Below are 18647 nucleotides of genomic sequence, written 5' to 3' on the forward strand. Positions count from 1 at the left end.
ACCCTCAGTGTAAAAATTTTTTACTGATATCTAAATGTGAATCTACCTCCTTTTATTTCGAAACCATTACTCCTCATCCTATCACAACAGGCCCTGCTGAAGAGTCTCTCCCCATCTTTTCTATCAGTTCCCTGGACCCCTCAAACTTCACAGAAACATGAGAGAGAAAACGGAGCACTGTCCCTGGGCCAGGCACACGACTGGTGCTGTTGCCTTTGTGGGATAACTCATGTGCTTGTGTTTACACACAGACTAATGCTTCAGCAGGCTGGCATGCAAAAGCACAATTTTTTAATCATCTAACTAAAAGCAGTCTGTGATAGTAACTGTTAACATGCAGGACATGATCAGCTCTGATTCGGTGCCAGAGATCACAGGGAAATTGTTATTTTCCAGCTTGATTGCTACAACACATAGCAAAAAAAATACTTCCTTTTATTCTCTAACAGAGGAAAAAACTGTGGTTATTAATTACAGAGAAAATCAGCATTAAAAGCACAAAGTTACAAGCAATCAAGGCCTATCAGAAGAACTTCAGTGCTTTGTTCACAGTTCATTTTAGCCCAAAACACACAATCGTAGCAACACTGTGGCTGGAGTCTACAGAGGGAAACCGTAGTCTTGCGATTCCAAAACAGTAACTTGCAATAAATGAAAGGGTCGAGGAGAATAAGCGAAGCCCTCAGCATCTCATCATGAGGGAAAAACTACATCTAAGCTGACTATTCCTTCATCTCTGAACTTCCTGCACTCTGCAAGACAGATGATTCCTATTTTATACCTAGATAATTCCAAGATACACAAGAGTTACCCAAGGCCCACCAGCGTAACTTAGCTTGAACTCTACTTTTAAGTCTGAAGACAGAAAACAAGCTCACATGAAGCAATGGGATATATATATACACATACACCATACTTTTTAAAGGAGTCCAAATTTGATTCAGTTCCTACTAGCACTAACAGGAATCTCACAGATGTGAAGGAACAGAATAGCCACGCAAAAAAAAAAAAAAAAAAAAAAAAAAAAAAGACCAAAGCTGGCAACAAATTCAAGTTCTACACTTTCCACAAATTTCATAGAATTACAGAATAATTTGGGTGGGAAGGGACCTTTAAAGCCCACCCAGTCCAACCCCCCTGCCAGGAGCAGGGACATCTCCAACCAGATCAGGTCGCTCAGAGCCCCAGCCAACCTGGCCTGGAATGTTTCCAGGGATGGGGCATCCACCACCTCTCTGGGCAATCTGGGCCAGTGTTCCACCACTCTCAGTGTAAAAATTCTTTTCGTAAGATCTAATCTGAATCTGCCTCCCTCTATTTGGAAACTGTTACCCCTTGTCCTGTCCCAACAGGCCCTGCTGAAGAGTCTCTCCCCAAGACATCTGGCATTTTCGCTTCAGAGTTGGCATTGATTTAGGCACTACAAATGCTGCAAAGGCATTTGTGGACCTTTGCCACACCAGCATTTGCACATGTGATCAAAACTTGAAAATTAGGCACCACACATCTAACATCTCTGAACATCAAGAATTAAGAATTTTGCTTTAGAGGTGCAGAGGAAGAACTTCTTGCGCTTAAAGGCTGAAAATCTAAATATTATCTGGATATAAGTGAAGAAATTTTAAGTGATCACAGAACAATTTAACAGGAAATTAATGAATGGATCCTGAAGAAGGGAATTTTGCAATCATTACCTTAACTGCTAAAACAACCCTGCTTTAGATCCTTCCTACAGCATCTTGCTCAGTTGAATCAGTCTCAGTTCCTTTATGAAAAGGTAGTGTCTGGGGAAACATTTACATGTATTTTCTCAAAACATCTGAGTAACATGCTAAATGATTAATTGCAGCAATTTATCCTGATTTGACTATAATGTTTTTCCTTATGACTTTAAGACATTTCACTGCTTCAAAAACTTAGCACTTTTATACTGAATAATCAATATACATTTTACTAAAATATCTCACTGAAGGATGGAGTTTTTTTCATTCCGCGTGGCGGGAGAATACATTCTGTAGCATTAACTGGGAAGGATTGAGTTCAATGAATTTCACACAGCCTTGTTTCTACCGAGGTCAGTATAATTTTGAAATTGTCAATAGCTGCAGGACCTACAAAGGCCTTGCATGGTTTTGCCTTCCTGATGAGAAATTATTTACTGTCCATCAACTAAATTATATTCAATGAGTTTCATGAAATGATCCAAATGTCTATGAATGGCATAGTTTTTATTAGTTTTTCAGTTTTCTTTTTTAATTCAGCAGCATAATTTTGCTTCAAAATTAAATACAACTTTTCACCTTTGTAATATTGAATATATTCAAAGGATAGAATGAAGCCGACATAGCACTATTTGAATTCCTACTTATTAATTTTTACTGTGGTCTTCCGATGTTTGTATAACACGTCAAACCACCAGAGTCATCGACACATCCTCACAACCTAAATGAGTGGAAATTTATTCACTACAGTTCTTAAATGGTCTAAAGGCAAATAAATAAAAGACATTTTGTAACTTGCAGGTACTGCCACTAGCACAGAACTAACCTTGGTGATGAGACCATGAGAGAACTCCGAAATTCACATCTAGAGTCGTCTTTCTCCTGTGGGTCAATCTAAATCATAGAATTTTTTTTTTCCTAGTGACAGAATAAGTTGCTATTGTTGCCATATAGGCACAGTCAATGATTTAAAAATCTTTAGAGTTTTCAAAAAGAAAGGCTGGTATAATCGAACACACAGGAATTACAAGACGAACACTACAGTAAGAAAGCTGCTAACCTGGAGGCCAGGCACTGGGAGAGCTGTAAAGGAGAGAACTGGGTCCACGGGTGAGGTATTTCCAAATAGGTTCCTCCTAAGAAGTCACCATTCTGTGAACTTCTCAGAAGCTGAAGTTTCTAAAAAGGACTGGGGACGGGGAGGTGGTACCACAGCTAACAGCTCTATGCTAGTCCCACCCTACTCTGAACTACCCATGAACCAAAAAATTTGAGAGGATTTTTTGGTTGTGTAAAGCATAAAATAATCAGATAGATCAGGACTTTTACGTTTTCTCTACCTGGAGCTTCTATGATTGCCCTTGGAATAAAGGCTAAGGCGACAGTCGCACTCTGAGGGTTCTAGCCCAGGAAGATGTTGAAGAACTGGCAAGGGTATCGAGAAAAGCACACAGAGCTCATCAAAGTAACAGCAACGTTCTCAAGAGTGCAAGTGATAAGCTCAGCAAATTTGCAGTATCAAATGAAAAATCGGGGAAGAGCAATCAACATCTCCAACACATACATGAGGGACTGAAATTCGATAGCAGATCAATTTTCAACATAAGAGGCAAAGTTAAGGCAGCAATAAAATGGATTAGAAATCACTTTCCATTTGCTCAGCCTAAGATGTTTATGCAAAACATCTGCTAGCCAAGACATTTCACTAAATCAAAGTCAGCAGTGCCGAAGGACTTTTCCAGGAGTGCTGGGGGATGTGAAATCACCACCAGGAACCAGCCCAAACCATCACCTGGTACTGGACCTCCGTCACCCAGCACTTCCACACAACTGCAATGGGTGCAACAGTATCCAAAGATGTAAAAACCCAACCTTACCCTAAATAACCCTTTCTAGCCCAATTTTCCAAGTGAAGCACCTTATATGGCTGCTGGTCTACTCTGCACAGCCTTTGAGAGCCCAGTTTTACCCAAATTGGGTACAGCCATGCAGCCAGCCCCAGAGTGGTACCATCCCCACCTCCTGGCACCCGAGGTGATGCCTTCATCCAGGTTGCGGACGGGGATGTGGGAGGGTGTTAGAGGAGAACAGAGCTGCTGTTCCACCACAGCACAAGCAGCACTGGGAAACCAGAAGCCATCAGCTTCCCTGTTCCCAGATCTGCTTGTCTCCATCAGGAGCAAAAAAGGCATAAAAAATGTGCTCCTGTCATTAAACTCAGAAGACTGAAGTCTAAACAGAGAGAGGAAAAAGTGGCTGCTAAACAGGATTTTTCTACTTTCAAGTCACTCTTCATAAGAGAATTGCGTTTCAAAGTGACAAAGCCACCTTGAAATGCAGGCAGTTTAAAATTGCTGCTTTTTTCCTCTTATAACAATCCTTTCAGGTATTACTTCTGCTTCTCGTCTCTCCATCTCTACCCCGTTTCACTCCTCTGCAAACCCCCTGGGAGAAAAGAGAGTATTTAAAAGAGAAACAGCTTTACAGAGCACACCCAGAATGCTGCCAGAGACTTACAAGTGGTAAAGACAGAAGAAAACATTTCTTTTCTGGGCTTTCAGTAATATGAATCTTGACTGCTTCCTGCAACGATCACTAGGGAAGATATTTTTGGGCAGATGTGATGAGTTGGTAACAGAAAAGAAAAATGAACTTGTTTGCCTTCTGCACAAAAACTAAACAACCAACTTTGTTCCCAGAAGATGCTTGGGCCTCCAAGGGCTAAGTGCAAAGTTTTGTGGAGCCTTCACGCTTGATTCCTGCACCGCCATCCCTCCTCTAGCAAAGCTCACGTCTGCAGAGGCAGTGGTGCCATCGCTCACGCCATCCGGCGCGCTCCGACAGCAACCCAGGCACGGTTTTGGCCCTCCTCTGCTTGAACAAGTTAAATCTACTTAACAGAACATCATAAAACGTGGGGTTTAAATGGCTCTTTTTCCACTACATTGTCTTCTGCAAATAGCACTGAGGTTATTGATCGCCTGCAATGCAATAGCAGTCTGTTTACTTAAACTGGTTCCCATTTTACAAACTTCATAAAAGGTAATCTAGAAAAATCATGTTGCGCTTCGGACACCACTGATGGCAGACTTGGTGCATGAAGAGACTGAGAAAAATCTCTTCTAAATATTGAAAGCTGATGACCACTGCGCTGTGCCTTTACGCCCGCATCGAACCTGATCAGCACTTCCTACAGCACACCCTGCCTCGCATCCCTCTGAGATTCAAGATGCACGCCTGCCTTATTTCCAGACATCTTTCTGAATTAAACCCTAAATCCCAGTGATCCAGACATATCAGCTGTGCTTTGTCTTCCTTCCCCAGGAACCAGCACACGTACGCGCTGAATTACACCTTACACTGAGCTAAAAATGAGAGTGAGATCCTGAGATTTAGCTCGTCTTAGCTGTGATGACAAAGAAAGGAGATGACATTTTATTTTGCTTGAAAGGTGGGAGAATTGGGAAGGGGAGTAGCAGGGAAAAAACAGAAAAAAAAAAAAGAGAAGAAATCTTGACAAGAAAGACTTGGCAGCTCAGCTGAGAAGGCAGCCTGGTACGAAATGCTATCAACAGAACTTACGGCCGGAGAAGATAAGCAGCTGCTGAGCACAAGGCACAAATACTGCATCAAGGCCCTGATTTCTTGTAACATAAGAAATCAGAGGCATTGACTGAAATTATCAAACAGTAAGGTTGGTTTGGTTTTTGTCAAGAACCCTTTTTTATTCTTTCAAAATACAACATGCAATTGTGTTAGTGACAAATTATTAACCAACACTGTGGCATGAAGTCTGGGCGCTAAACTGATTCCAAAAGAGAGAATACTCATTCATGGGAATTAAATCTATCCATACCTAGTTACCACAGTCATCAGATACAACCTCTTGATCAGGAAATTCTGAAACATCAGACACCCAGAGGCTGCAAGATTAAGCACATCCTACCTAAACCCTCCAGGAGATGGGACAAGGAATATCAGGCTCAGTCAGGATGGAAGCTCCTAGGTTTCTGCTTGAAAGTGCCAGTGACAGATACCAAAAACCATCACCTTTGCCAAGTTTTTGCTTTTGTGTAGACTTCCCCCCTCCTCTTTGTTTCAGAGGATGAAGGATTGGGAAAATTTCCTTCAAGACAGTGAAAAAGTCTAAAACAATACTAGACAAGACTGGAAAATGACTGAGTCTCTTCTGCCCTGTACCTAGCACAGTTGAGAAGGGTTCTGACAAGACCTTTGTTCAGGGAAAAGAAACAAAGCATGTGTTTGAATCCTACTGATTTTGAGTTTTTAAGCTTATGTCCCATTCAGAACCTGACAAGAAGAAAACTTGTGAAAAATCCAGTAATCACAAATAGCATCATTCATGTCTTGTAGAGCCTTCCTGGCATACCTTTAAATGACTCCCACGAGTGCCAAGGAAAGGGATTTGGGAACAGTTCCCATATATCAAGAGAACTGCAAACAGACGTTAAGGAAAAAAAAAAAAAACAAAAAAAAACCAACAAAAAACCAACCTGGTTCAGCTTGCAACTAGAAATAAAAGGACAGGATTAAGGAGATGTAGAGCCAAGGCTAAAGAAGTCATTGCAATATTAACGACAATGAACTGAGATTATTTCCAAATGGAAATGAAGATAACTTCAAATTACAGAATATTTAAAATCGGACAAGTTGATAGCACATAGAAGAGGAGCGACAGACTAATTCAGCGTTGCATTCCCTGTCCTTTCATGAGGAGATGAAAAGATAAAAGAGGCAGCTGAACCAAGCTTCAGCCCACCAGAATTTAACAGTCAGACCTTCTCAACCATACGCGGCTGGCTGGCTCTTGGAGTTGTCACATTCAGAGGGTTATTTATTTCTTATTGTGATTTTACTTACTTTGGCTGTTGGGTAAATTTACTTGATTTTACAAGAGATTTTCACTTAATTATGTATTTACCTAGTTAGCATAATTGTCTTAAATTATGTAATTAGTGTTCATACGTGTAATCATTTGAACATGTAATTATATCTAATTACACCATTAAAACGTGCAAGTCATAAATATCTTTACCATTTTGATTGATAGACATACAGGGAGGGGAGAAAAAAAATCTCACTTGTTATTCTTATCTCCTGGATCCTTAAATCTGCAAGAGAAAGAGGATTCAGCCTATAATGTTGCTATAATTAGCTATAAGGACCTATCAAGACTACATCAAGGTTGTATCTTTCAAGCAGAGGTAGAATGAGTTAAACCACTCAAAACCAAGGAGCAACATTACCTAGTGCAACAAAATTTTTCTTTAAAGAAGACACTATGAAGAGTAATCTGGAAAATAGAATCACAGAATGGTTTGGGTGGGAAGGGACCTTCAAAGCCCACCCAGTCCAACGCCCTGCAAGGAGCTGGGACATCTCCAACCAGATCAGGTTGCTCAGAGCCCCGGCCAACCTGGCCTGGGATGTTTCCAGGGATGAAGCATCCACCACCTCTCTGGGCCAGTGCTCCACCACCCTCAGGGTAAAAATTTTTTTCCTAATATCTAATCTGAATCTACCTCCCTCTATTTTAAAACCATTACACTTCGTCCTGTCACACCAGGCCCTACTGAACACTCTCTCCACGTCTAATTAGGCATTCACTGTTACAAATGAGAGTAGTCCACAAAAAAGTCAACACAGAACAAAACCCATACCAGTTGTTCCTCCTTGTTCTAACTGAAGATGCTGTTGCACCCTATAGAGGGGTTTGAAAGCTCCTTGTACTTTTTGGATACCTCTGAGCCAGCCAGTGTAGCTGTATTTCTCAGAACAGTAATGTTTTTCAATTCTGTTTAGCTATTTTTTTCCAGCATCTGTGCTCTGCACCCCGTAGTACAGTACCAGAAAAAATACCTGGCGCATCACAAATGAATTAGGACAGTGACAGCTGACTCGTCTTTTTAATTGCTTTTGACTGGAAGGCAAACATTTACACACAGATTAAAGAGTTAAGCTTATTTAAAGTTCACCTTCTCCTCCTAAGGTTCATATTTCTTGCCTTTACTAATACACAGAAGTGTCTATAAAGAACAAAACAAAAACAAACAGAAAAAAAAACCCGTACGTGTGTAAACCGCTCTGAAAGCTGGGAGGGTGGAAGGAGAAGCCTAATACAATAGCTAATGAAACAAGAGCTCTTCAGCACACTTGGGAATAACCTGAGTCACAGAGCATCCTTCAGCAAAAGGCATGCGGGTTTTCCAACCCGATAAGCTCCCTCGCGCTCTGCAGAGCATGCAGACACAAGCGCTCAGGTGGACGGCAGCAAAAATAAAGCCGGTACTTCCCAAAACAGCCACTCCCAGCTGCCAGAGGCTGAAGAAGAGCTCAGCCTACGATATAATTTTATCTACGAGAACAACCCGGTAGCAGCACGGAGAATAAAAGCACACAGAAGGATCACAGAGGGGTTGTGTAACAATCAGATCAGAAACAAGCCAATTTGTTCGAACTCTATCGCCATCAGACACCTCGGATGGACTGGGGTTCGTGAGCAGCATTTCTTTCCCTGAAATGTAAAAGCAACTTTCTCAAAAAACTCTTCAGCAGGGCCTGTTGGGATAGGACGAGGAGTAATGGCGTCAAAATAGAGGGGGGGAGATTCAGATTAGATATTAGGAAAAAAATTTTTACACTGAGGGTGGTGGAGCACTGGCCCAGGTTGCCCAGAGAGGTGGTGGATGCCCCATCCCTGGAAACATTTCGGTGACTGCTGATGCTTTAGTAAGCCTAAGGCCAATATTCTCAACTGAGAGAGCGCGACAAATACGCATTTCACTCGCTCTGATGTTGCATTTATCTTGATTTATGTTGACCTCTTTCCAACACCACTTCCAAGTCCTGTTTAGAAACCTGCAAACACGTTTCTTGTCTTCAATTTTTAGTAGGCAAGGACTTCCGGTTGAAAACAGATATTGGAGGAAATGGCTTCTTTAGTGGTTTGTGTTTTCTCCTGGGTTGTTTTTTGGGAAGTCTAAATTCTTACAACCTTCACCATCAATTCCACAAGCAACAGAAATCTCATCTCTCCTTCCAGCTCCAACAACCAAGCTCCTTGCCAAGTGGTGAGGTATCTCCATCAACAGACACACGTAATGGCAGCATATTATAGAAACACTTTCATTATTTAAAATGCATACCTTCTTAATTACTCAGTGCGATTAGCACAGCCTCCTCTAATGCTTCAGAACAGAACCCTACCTTCACCTTATTAGCGCACGCAAAGAAAGAATTAACATTTTCCGGCACACCATCCATTAAAATATAAAAAGCAGTATTTCAGAAAAACAAAACAAAAAAACCCCACGTGATGTTCTCTTTGATCAGCCACGAGTGAGACATAAAAGGCTCCTTTGAGGTAAAGTGGATGCTACATTTTCTATTTTAATTGATAGGAATTCTTATTAACTGCTGGTGTGGCTAAAGAAAGCCGTTTGTGGGGAGGGGGGCTGCTTGCGCAGGAACAGCTGTTTTCCTCTTGCATTCCGCGTATCCTTATTACAATAATTGTCCTCTTGTTAGGAGAACTGATGATGATTTCATGCGGCGCTCCTCGGTTCACGGGAAGACTTCAGAAATGCTCAGTGAACACCTGACAAAACCCAGCCTGACTCATGGCTAAATTAGCCTGCGTTTTATGCTTAAAAAACCCCTCCTAAACGTTTGACTCAGTAAAGCTCACATTTAGCTACGAAGGGAGTGTATTTCTATCGTTCTTAAGAAATATATGATTAAAATTTACATTGCCATTTCTGCTGTTGAGGCTACAAACAGCTCATCTGATGTCTTCTTCTGAAAGTACAGCACCTGAAGCCACACCTCAGCAGAGCACTACCGAACCATTCAGTGCTCACCACAACCCTCCCCTGCTCCTTCTGACAAGAGAAATAAGCGTTAAATGCAAAAAAAGTCCATGGCAGAAATCACAGCCTCCTGACGGAGTGACAGCACTGACAGATAAGCGAGCAGGAGACTCCTGGAGTTGCACCAGGCTTCTCAGGACCGAGACCCTCGTGCATCCGAGCGCATCGCAAACCAAGAGCGGGATGTGCTCTAAACCAGGACAACAGCACTGCTTTGTGTGAAGGACAGTTAACCCCTCCACAGAGATGCTGGGACCCACTGAAAAACTACTTCATTGTAGAAGTTTGGTTTATTCCTAGCGCTCATTTGAGAGCGGAAAAAAATTCCCAACAAGCAAGTGAAAGCCTTCCAGTACCTCAAGGGGGCCTACAGGAAAGATGGGGAAAGACTCTTCAGCAGGGCCTGATGAGGGGTTTGAAAATAGAGGGAGGTAGATTCAGATTAGATATTAGGAAAAAATTTTTTACCCTGAGGGTGGTGGAGCATCGGCCCAGGTTGCCCAGAGAGGTGGTGGGTGCCCCATCCCTGGAAACATTCCAGGCCAGGTTGGCCGGGGCTCTGAGCAACCTGATCCGGTTGGAGATGTCCCTGCTCCTTGCAGGGGGGTTGGACTGGGTGGCCTTTAAAGCTCCCTTCCCACCCAAACCATCCTGTGGTTCTTTGATCTTCTTTTCCTTCTCTGTTGTTGCAAACTTAAAAGGGGAAGTGAAAGCTGCTGTTGATTTGGGCTACACTGATCTTTCAGTTTCTCTCAGCACCATAGTTTTTTTCCCTGATAAGGACAAATGCGCTAGCCATTTACGCCCTCATACATTCTGCCTAATGATCCTCCTTCTCTAATTTGAAAACTTTGCTCCTTTCCATTTCTCCGATGAGGCTCTGCACTTGTTTGGGGAACACAGACATCCCATCACACAGGAGGGTGCTGGCCAATATCTTAACAGGGTCCTCATCCATCCCACCTAACTCGTACCATTAGGTTGCTTTGGAAAGGGAAAAAATAAAATAAAATCACACTAAGATTCAACAAATTATATCCAGGGCAACACAAGGATTTAAAATAGGGTGCGCCGGCATGGAAAGTGGAAGGCATCTCCTAGCAGGCTCTCAGCTGCAAGGGGCGTAGCTGCTTGTTGACAAGGTGGCCATCAGCATAGCACTCCACTCCTACAAGTGGAAAGAAAACAAAGCAAAACAGAGGCAGGGAGAAAATTTTGGGTCTTCCAAACGCAGATCCTCCCATGCACTGCTCTCCAGGAGAGCCAAGCTATCTGCCACTCCTGCACACACAACCAGCAATCAGCGCATGCCTCAGCCCCGTGATTTTAAGAGGATGAAGTGACATAGTCCATTAACGCTGCCCAGAAGGGGTGGCAGGAAGATGTGAGGGGAAGGCATCTGCTACGCTTCCTCAGAAGAAAGCCTCAGTGCCCATTAGGATATGTTACATCCTCAAAATAGTCCCAATCCCAGAGTTCGCTGGGGGCAGAGAGACACGACTCTCCAATGACTGGACTACTGCTGCGTCGTCCCTGCTCCTGGGGCTTGGCTGGGGCAGGGGGACACGTGTGGACCCCAGCACCTGCCAGAGAGCACTGGGCCATGCTGGTGGGAACAGAGAGCGCTCCTTCAGCTGCCCCCATTGACTCGGGCATTTTGCATCTCAGAACGTACCACTCATGACAGGATATTATGGCCTGAGATGTGACAGCACATGGAAGTGAAAGACATGGGGAAAAAACAACCACCCACAAGAAAAAAAAAAAAAGAAAAAAACACCCCACAAACAATGTAGGTGAGGTTATACTGAGAAACAAGGTCTTTCTCATTCAGCCTTTAGTGGACAACCAGGAATACAAGATCCCAGCCAGCTCCTGCTCTTTCAGAAGATGCTGGTTCCTCTGACCCCCTGTGGACCTTGGGACAGTCACAGTCATTGCTACCACCGGCTGGACCCCCCTACACCCCCGCCCCCAGCACAGACTAGAGCTGCCAAGGAAGGTTAGGATAAGCTACATCCCTCCTGTCATGGTTTAGCTACAGTCGCGATTGAGTACCACACAGCTGCTCACTCACCTTCCCTGTCCCCAGGGGATGGAGAAGAGAATCAGGAAGAAATGAAAACTTGTGAGTTGAGATAAAGATGGTTTACTAGGATAGCAAAGGAACAGATAATATATATATAAAATAATAATTGTAATAGAAAAAACAATCATAATAATAAACAAACCAAAAACCTCCCAATGAATTATGCACAATTTCTCACCACTCAAGAGCCTGATGACCTATACAGCCTGTCCCAAGCAGCAATCACAGAACAAAAAAAAAAAAAATTGTAAATGATCCTAAAACAATTCGGAACAGTGAGAGGAAAAAAGGAAAGAGTCAGCTCACCGGCCCACCCTCCATTTAAGTACAGAGCATGACGTTTACGGCATGGAATACTCTTTGGCCCGTTTGGGTCAAGTTTACTGGCTATACCCCTCCCAGCTTCCCACCCCTCCACATTAGTGAGACCTGGGAAGCTGGACAGTGTCCTTGGTCTCATTAACACCTCATATCATCAGGGTGTTTATCAACACTCTTCACATAAGAAATCCAAAACACATCAACTACTGAGAGGAAAATTAACTCCATCCCTGCCGAAACCAGGTCACCTCCATAGCCTGTGCAGGAGAACCTCACTAGTGTAAATAAAATGTCCCCTACTAGCTACGTAAAACAGCAAATAATTTCTTGTGTCACGGGGATAAGTGTCCTCAGTACACCCTTACACCTCTCTGCGCAAGCCGACGGGCAGGTACAGCACAACCCTCGGTTCCTGGGCTAACGTCTGGAGAACGAACGGTTCTGGAGTGTAACACCACAGCCAGCGAGTCTGACATGGACTGCGGGCTCCACTCCAGCAGTCACGGACATGGGAGGACTCGTCACCTTGCCCTCATTCCCAAACAACAAGGGGTTTTGCGGAATTTTGTTCAAAAATCTAAACCAACCTCTGGGCAAAACCCTGAAAGCAGTAATTGATGGAAAAAGGGCTGCATTCGCCCACCCACCGCCAGCCTCACCTGAGAATGGATGTGGCATTTTAAAAACTTAATCAAGGAAAATTAGTTTCTATGGCAACTAATGGCACATTTAATAGATCAAACCATGAGTGCTGTGTATAAGAATGCCGCAAATTGTGAAGTGGTGATATATCAAATGCTCTCACCGCACAGATAACAAGTAGGCATCCAATAACGTGTTGGGGCGCTCAGAGCTTTCTGAATAATTAGGAGAGAGGCAAAGTTTTGGAGAACAAGAGCATTTACTATTCTCTTCCCTTGCAATAATTGCTGTAGCGTTACGTTATTCTTCCCAAAGGCCTCATTGGTATTGATGAGACCTCAAAAAAATTTTAAACAAAGTTTCAAAACTCTTCCCAGTTTGAAAATGCAACTATTGCTCTGAATACCTGGGTTTCCCTATCTGCACCTGGCTGGAACCAATCAGAGGGAGAATTTTGAGGCACAGGGTGGGAAGCAAGAGTAAATCTGAAGACGTGCTTTCAAAGGGAGGCCCCAGTAGAGCGGTGTCATTTCACCGCAACGTGGAGCAGATCACAAAGAGGCGCACGCGAGTCATCAGCCTGTTACAGAACTACATCAATGCATCGAAAAGTTAAAAGCAACGCCTGGAAAGACAAAAAGGCACAAACACACGCTTCGGTAAAGCGTGCAGGAGCACTGACATAAAAGAGAAAAAAAAGAAAACATTCATTCCTCCTCCTGACTTCCACCTGCAGCAGATACCACCACAGGCAGCCTCAAATCATGCAGCGTGCCACAAGAAGGCTAAAGAGGCAGCAGAGTGGTCTGGCACCACGGTGTGCGCGCTCACACCAGCTCCGCCTGCTTGTTTTTTTTTTTAAAGTCATGAGTATATCCTTAGGAGAGGAAACTCGGAAGAACTCTTTGTGTTTCCCAGTCCACAAAGGACAAACAAGAAAATATGGGTCCCACCTAGTTCAGTCTGATTCCCCATTGCTGCAATCATAGAATGGTTAGGGTTGGGAGGGACCTTGAAGATCATCTCATTCCACCTCCCTTGCAAGGACCAGGGACATCTCCAACCAGATCAGGTTGCTCAGAGCCCCATCCAACCTGGCCTGGAATGTTTCCAGGGATGGGGCATCAACCACCAAAATAAAGGTGGAGGACATACCTGCAAACTGAGAGGAACATTTTCCTCTCTTTTTATATCCCAGGGAAACTTTTGATGTGGTGGAAAGGAGAAGCAGACACTGTGCTGGTAACAACAGTCCCGCAGTGCAGGAGGCTGCAACAGAGCATCAGCAAGGTCTTCTCTCCTTGGGGATGGTCCATGGGATGGTGGGGACTCAGGAGAAAGGTGCTTGAGCTAGCAGAGAAAACAGAGGAGCCTTTGGAATTCCCTGAGGACCATCGCCACTTAGAGCTATTTACAGCAGTGGTCTGAAGCTCTCAGAGTCACTGTGCTCCTTTTAAGTTGACAGGAAGGCAACAGGACAAACATCAGACAAGAAGACCTGATGTCCTCTACAGCCAGATAGGGCTCAGCTTGGTCCTTCTCTAGCCTCAGCTTCTTAAACTGGCCCATCGTGTAGTGCTCGCATCTTCTCCAGCCCATCGCTAAGTCTGGCACATGCCTGTCTGCCATCTGGCTGAGACCTTAAGAGGACCGAGAGGAGGAAAGTTCAGAGGAGATTCTCCTCTGTGAACCATTAGATACTTGGTTTTCAAGCTGCCTCTCAAGAGTTGTGGGGATCTACTGTGAGCTCAGAATCAGGAAAGCAGGTGAATGTAGCTAATTATCCCCAAAACAGAAAAAAAAAAAAAATATATATATTTTTGTTAGGTAGAATGCATGATTTTGAAGAGACTAATTTTGCAGGTGTAATTAACTGTAGCTCCAAACCCTTAGCTGTTAAGGTGCTCAATTATCAAACGCAGTTTGCAAATCAAGATGAGAACTTTCTGCTTTAGCATTTGCACCCGCTCTCAACGCTGTTCCCAAAACGGAAGGCTTGCAGAAGGTACTTCCACAGTTCTGCTGTAACGACACTACGTAAAGCTTGTTACTAACACTAGCCTTACGTTTCGAGTGATGTTTTACTTGAGCGCTGCTGCCTAGTTGCTGAACCTCACTGAGCAGGAACGGAAGCAGACGCTCCGTTAACGAACCAGCACAACATTTGTGAAGACTGAAACCCAAAGTTCACCTCTCGTCTCCACGCAACAGGGACCGCACATGTGTTTACGGGTGCAACCTGGCAGCCTCTGTTCAGCTTCAATGCCATCAGTCGCGATGGCCAAAGCAATAATGATCAGAGACACAAGGCAAGAGGACAACACCTGCAGAAAGCAGCTTGCTCTTGGCGTACCTGCAGTGAGGGACCAACTTTCCTGCTAAAATCCTAGCCCCCTGCCATGAGCCACTGTCACACTAGCGTGGCATTTCTGCTCCACAATACGTCTAGCAGTCTTTATTTCAGGTCCTTCACGGTCCCTCATCCAGTTGCCGTGGAAATGTGAGGAGCAGCACAGGACAACGGTTGGCCAAGAGTTGAGTTGACTGCAGAAAATAGGGGATGTACGTATATCCCAGACTCATCATTAAAAAAAAAAAACACCACTAATGATAATAAAGTAGGCTATGGTAATTAATCCAAGTGACCTGGTAAAACTTTGCAAAGACTTTAAGCCAGTGGTAACCGTACTGCACGCTATGTATTTTGGTGCTCAGCATCACCTGGCAGCCATCACTGCAGTGTGACCTGGTTCCTCGCTGCCACTGCCATGGGGGGAGAAGCAAACACAATAGACATGATACAGCCTCTGAAAACAGAAAACACAATCCCACCAACAGCTCCAGAGACCAAAGAGCTTTTCCGAGGCAGAGGTCCAAGCCACGCCAGCATCTGCAAAGGCCACTTGTTGGAAGGAAGGATGCAGGACGGATGGTCTCATCAGCTCCCTCACAGCACAGCTTCACCACTTCATTTTCTCCTTAGGTAACACGTATTTTCTACTCACTTGACTGGGGGAGAACACAGTGAACACCAATGGGGGATTTTATAAACACCTGGTACAGAGCCGCCGACTTCTTACAGCGCTTAAAATACAAGGAGTATGCCAGTATTAATTGAAAAAGTTTGCAAAACACGTGCAATTCGAATAGCATTCTTCAAACAGATACATAATTACATATTTTGTATACTCACTTCCCAGGGTCTGATAAAATATAATTTTGAAAATAATTTCCATACTATTTGCAAAGCAAATATGATAACCTTCTGTGCAAAATTGGTAAAAAAATTGAAGTACTGAAAATTAACCACAAAATGTGGATGGAAGGAAAAAAAAAAAGAAAGTATTTCCACCACTTCCATCCACAAGGAGAATAGGAAGCATCCTGTCAGATACGTCCCCTCAACCTGTCTCATACTGAAGGCTGTCTGTCTGAACATGAGAATCCAGCAATATATTGTCAAGTTTCTTATATAAATTCTGCATATATGAAAAGGCAGGCTCAAAAATAAACGCTGTATCATGCCCTCCAGCCTCTTGCCGACAACAGAAACACCCCGCAAACCTCCCACTAAAGCGCCACGCCTATAAAGCAGAATGTATCCACCAAGCAAAATAAATAAAAATCCTATACTATCTGTATTTAAAATGCCCAAGAGTAACTCTTGGCAGGTAAGAGCAGTTCTCCAACAGCCGGAAAACCAGCGTGACGATTTTACACCCGCCCTCAGCTCCTGCCCAGCCCTGGTTGCTGCTTCTCCCAGTGGTCCCATTGACAAAAGCAACACAAAAGCTGGTGAGATCCAGGACAGCCTTGTTCAAGAGAAGCCAAATTTCACAGGCAATGAGTCCGAGGGGCTGCGGCTCCTGTAGAGTTGTACGCTGAAATTTAAATACATCAATGGAAAAAGTTATTGTGTCTTAGCTTCTCTTTTTTTTTTTTTTTTTAAACTTCCTGAGCACTAAAATTGAATGGAAATTTAATCGGAAGGTGATAAAAAGGCTAACGTTCCAACGCAGCCCTGCCAAGCCTCCCGCATTTCACTGCAGAATCACCCATCTGAGACTACCAAAACTACCCCCCTGCTCACAGGCAATTCATCTGCAAAAAAATATTGCGAGTCTCGGAGAGCTGTAGCACGAGAGCGAGCAGACCGACGAGCTGGCTGACAAAGAAAATCTATAAACAAGTGAAATGAAGAGAAATCAAATTTCCACCCTGAATCCCAGATGAGAAAATAGAGATTTTTATGAAAAAGCCACCACGTGGTTGCTGTCCTGAGAAGACATTTTGGTTGAACAGCCCATTTTCTGACTCAGCAGCACCATAGCTTTGTTACTGTTGGAGATGGCACCTTTCCTAGCCGGTCCACAGCGTCTCCTGACGGAGAAGCGCCCAGCTCGCCTTGAAGCTGCCTCGAGCCTCCAGGTCTGAGAGGGATCTTTGATTCCAGCCACACCAAACCTCGCAGACCGGCAGTCAGCATTGCCAGAGCAGACGGAGGAGGTGGTTTGAGAAAGGAACATTCCACAAGGAAGCACACTGGGAGTATCAGTCTATCTTTATCCTGCTCTTCTCTGCACAAGAATGTGCTTCTCACCTCCACCCAAACAGAGGACGTGCCAAAAAATGCTGCGTCCAGAGCCAGCTGCTTTGGATCTGAAAAAGTTCTTAAAGAAGCCTGGAGAAGAAAAGGCTGGGATGGCAGAATGAATCCAACATTGCCAACGGGCACCTGGAGACATGGACTTCTTTCAGAGACGCAGCTGGAGAAGGCAGCCAGCCTGGGGCCAATCCCACCTTATCCATGTGGAACAGCACCTTATGCCACAGCAGATCCCTCCTAAAAAGCAGGGGGACCTCCTCAAGGTGGGAGGTCCTCCTTTCCCACTTCAGCTAGTGTTACATTAAAACATTATCATCAACTTTTGTGAACGAGGTCTGTATCGACCCAAGGGCTCTCGCTTGGCTCTTCCAATAAGGAGCCACCTTCATCTTCCCTGCGTCTCCCCAACAACGTTCAAGAAGGCCCCAATCTCCCATGGCGTGGGCAACATCAGCATGAGGAGGACAACCAGCAACAGAAGAAAATACAACAGCAAGGCAATAAATACTTCTCATACCTCGTGAGGCACCGAATATTAAACTTCATGACAGTAGCACTGATTTTAAAACAGCACAGTTCTCATTTCAGGGATTACCAAAACATCTGAACACTTAGCCTATTTTTTTTTTATGTTTTTAGACCTTTTTTTCTCCTTCAGCTGGCAGAGACTAGACAAATATCACTTGATTTAAAAGAAAAATGGCTTGGTTTATAACGTGGCTTTAATGCGTGACTGCAGGTGAGAGAGTACAACTGTGTGCAGCTAAAGCAGAGTCTTGTAAGGCACAGCCTACCCTGCGCCTTCCCTGGAACCAGCACAGGCTACACTTCAACTTCTGTGTTTTTAACTCTTCTCACTAAACCGGGAGCAGCTACAGAAGAAACGGCAGAGAATCAGCACCTCTCCTTCCTGGAGGAACAACCCTTATCCGCAGATCCGAGGGCTCCAGCAAAGCCCCTCTCCCCAGCTCCCCCCATCCCATGCAACTGCAAGAGGTAGGTGTTTAATTTACCGCCTTGTGAGGTATTCTAGCGTTCAAAATCTCATACAACTACGCGCACTGGGAAACGTGGTCATCTCAGCTAATTACATCCAAGACCCAGGAGCACCCCAAGCTTTCGTGTGTCCCCACTCCAGCTGTTCACTCTGGTGCATACTGTCTACGTTCAGTCGTCGCTGTCCTCGTATTTGTTTTTCCTTTCCTTCTTCCAGCTTCTACGGACCTCAAACTCTCCCATCAGGACCCCGTCTTACAGCACAACACAGACTTGCTGGTTTTGATACCATGTTCCTAGTCAATCATTCAAAAAACGTCAAACTTTTCTGAAATTTCTGCTGCAACACCCAATATCAAACCAACAACCTGAATAAATCCCCC

At 44.1% G+C, this 18647-nt stretch overlaps 1 protein-coding gene across 2 annotated transcripts in view; it reads right to left on the bottom strand.

Moving 5' to 3' along the window:
- MDGA2 (MAM domain containing glycosylphosphatidylinositol anchor 2) overlaps positions 1-18647 on the bottom strand; it is a 360002-nt gene that overhangs the window by 215567 nt on the left and 125788 nt on the right. The window lies entirely within an intron of this gene.

The sequence above is a fragment of the Chlamydotis macqueenii genome, chromosome 5 (genome assembly GCF_036417535.1).
Source record: "Chlamydotis macqueenii isolate bChlMac1 chromosome 5, bChlMac1.mat, whole genome shotgun sequence".
In the NCBI taxonomy this organism is placed as follows: Eukaryota; Metazoa; Chordata; class Aves; order Otidiformes; family Otididae; genus Chlamydotis; species Chlamydotis macqueenii.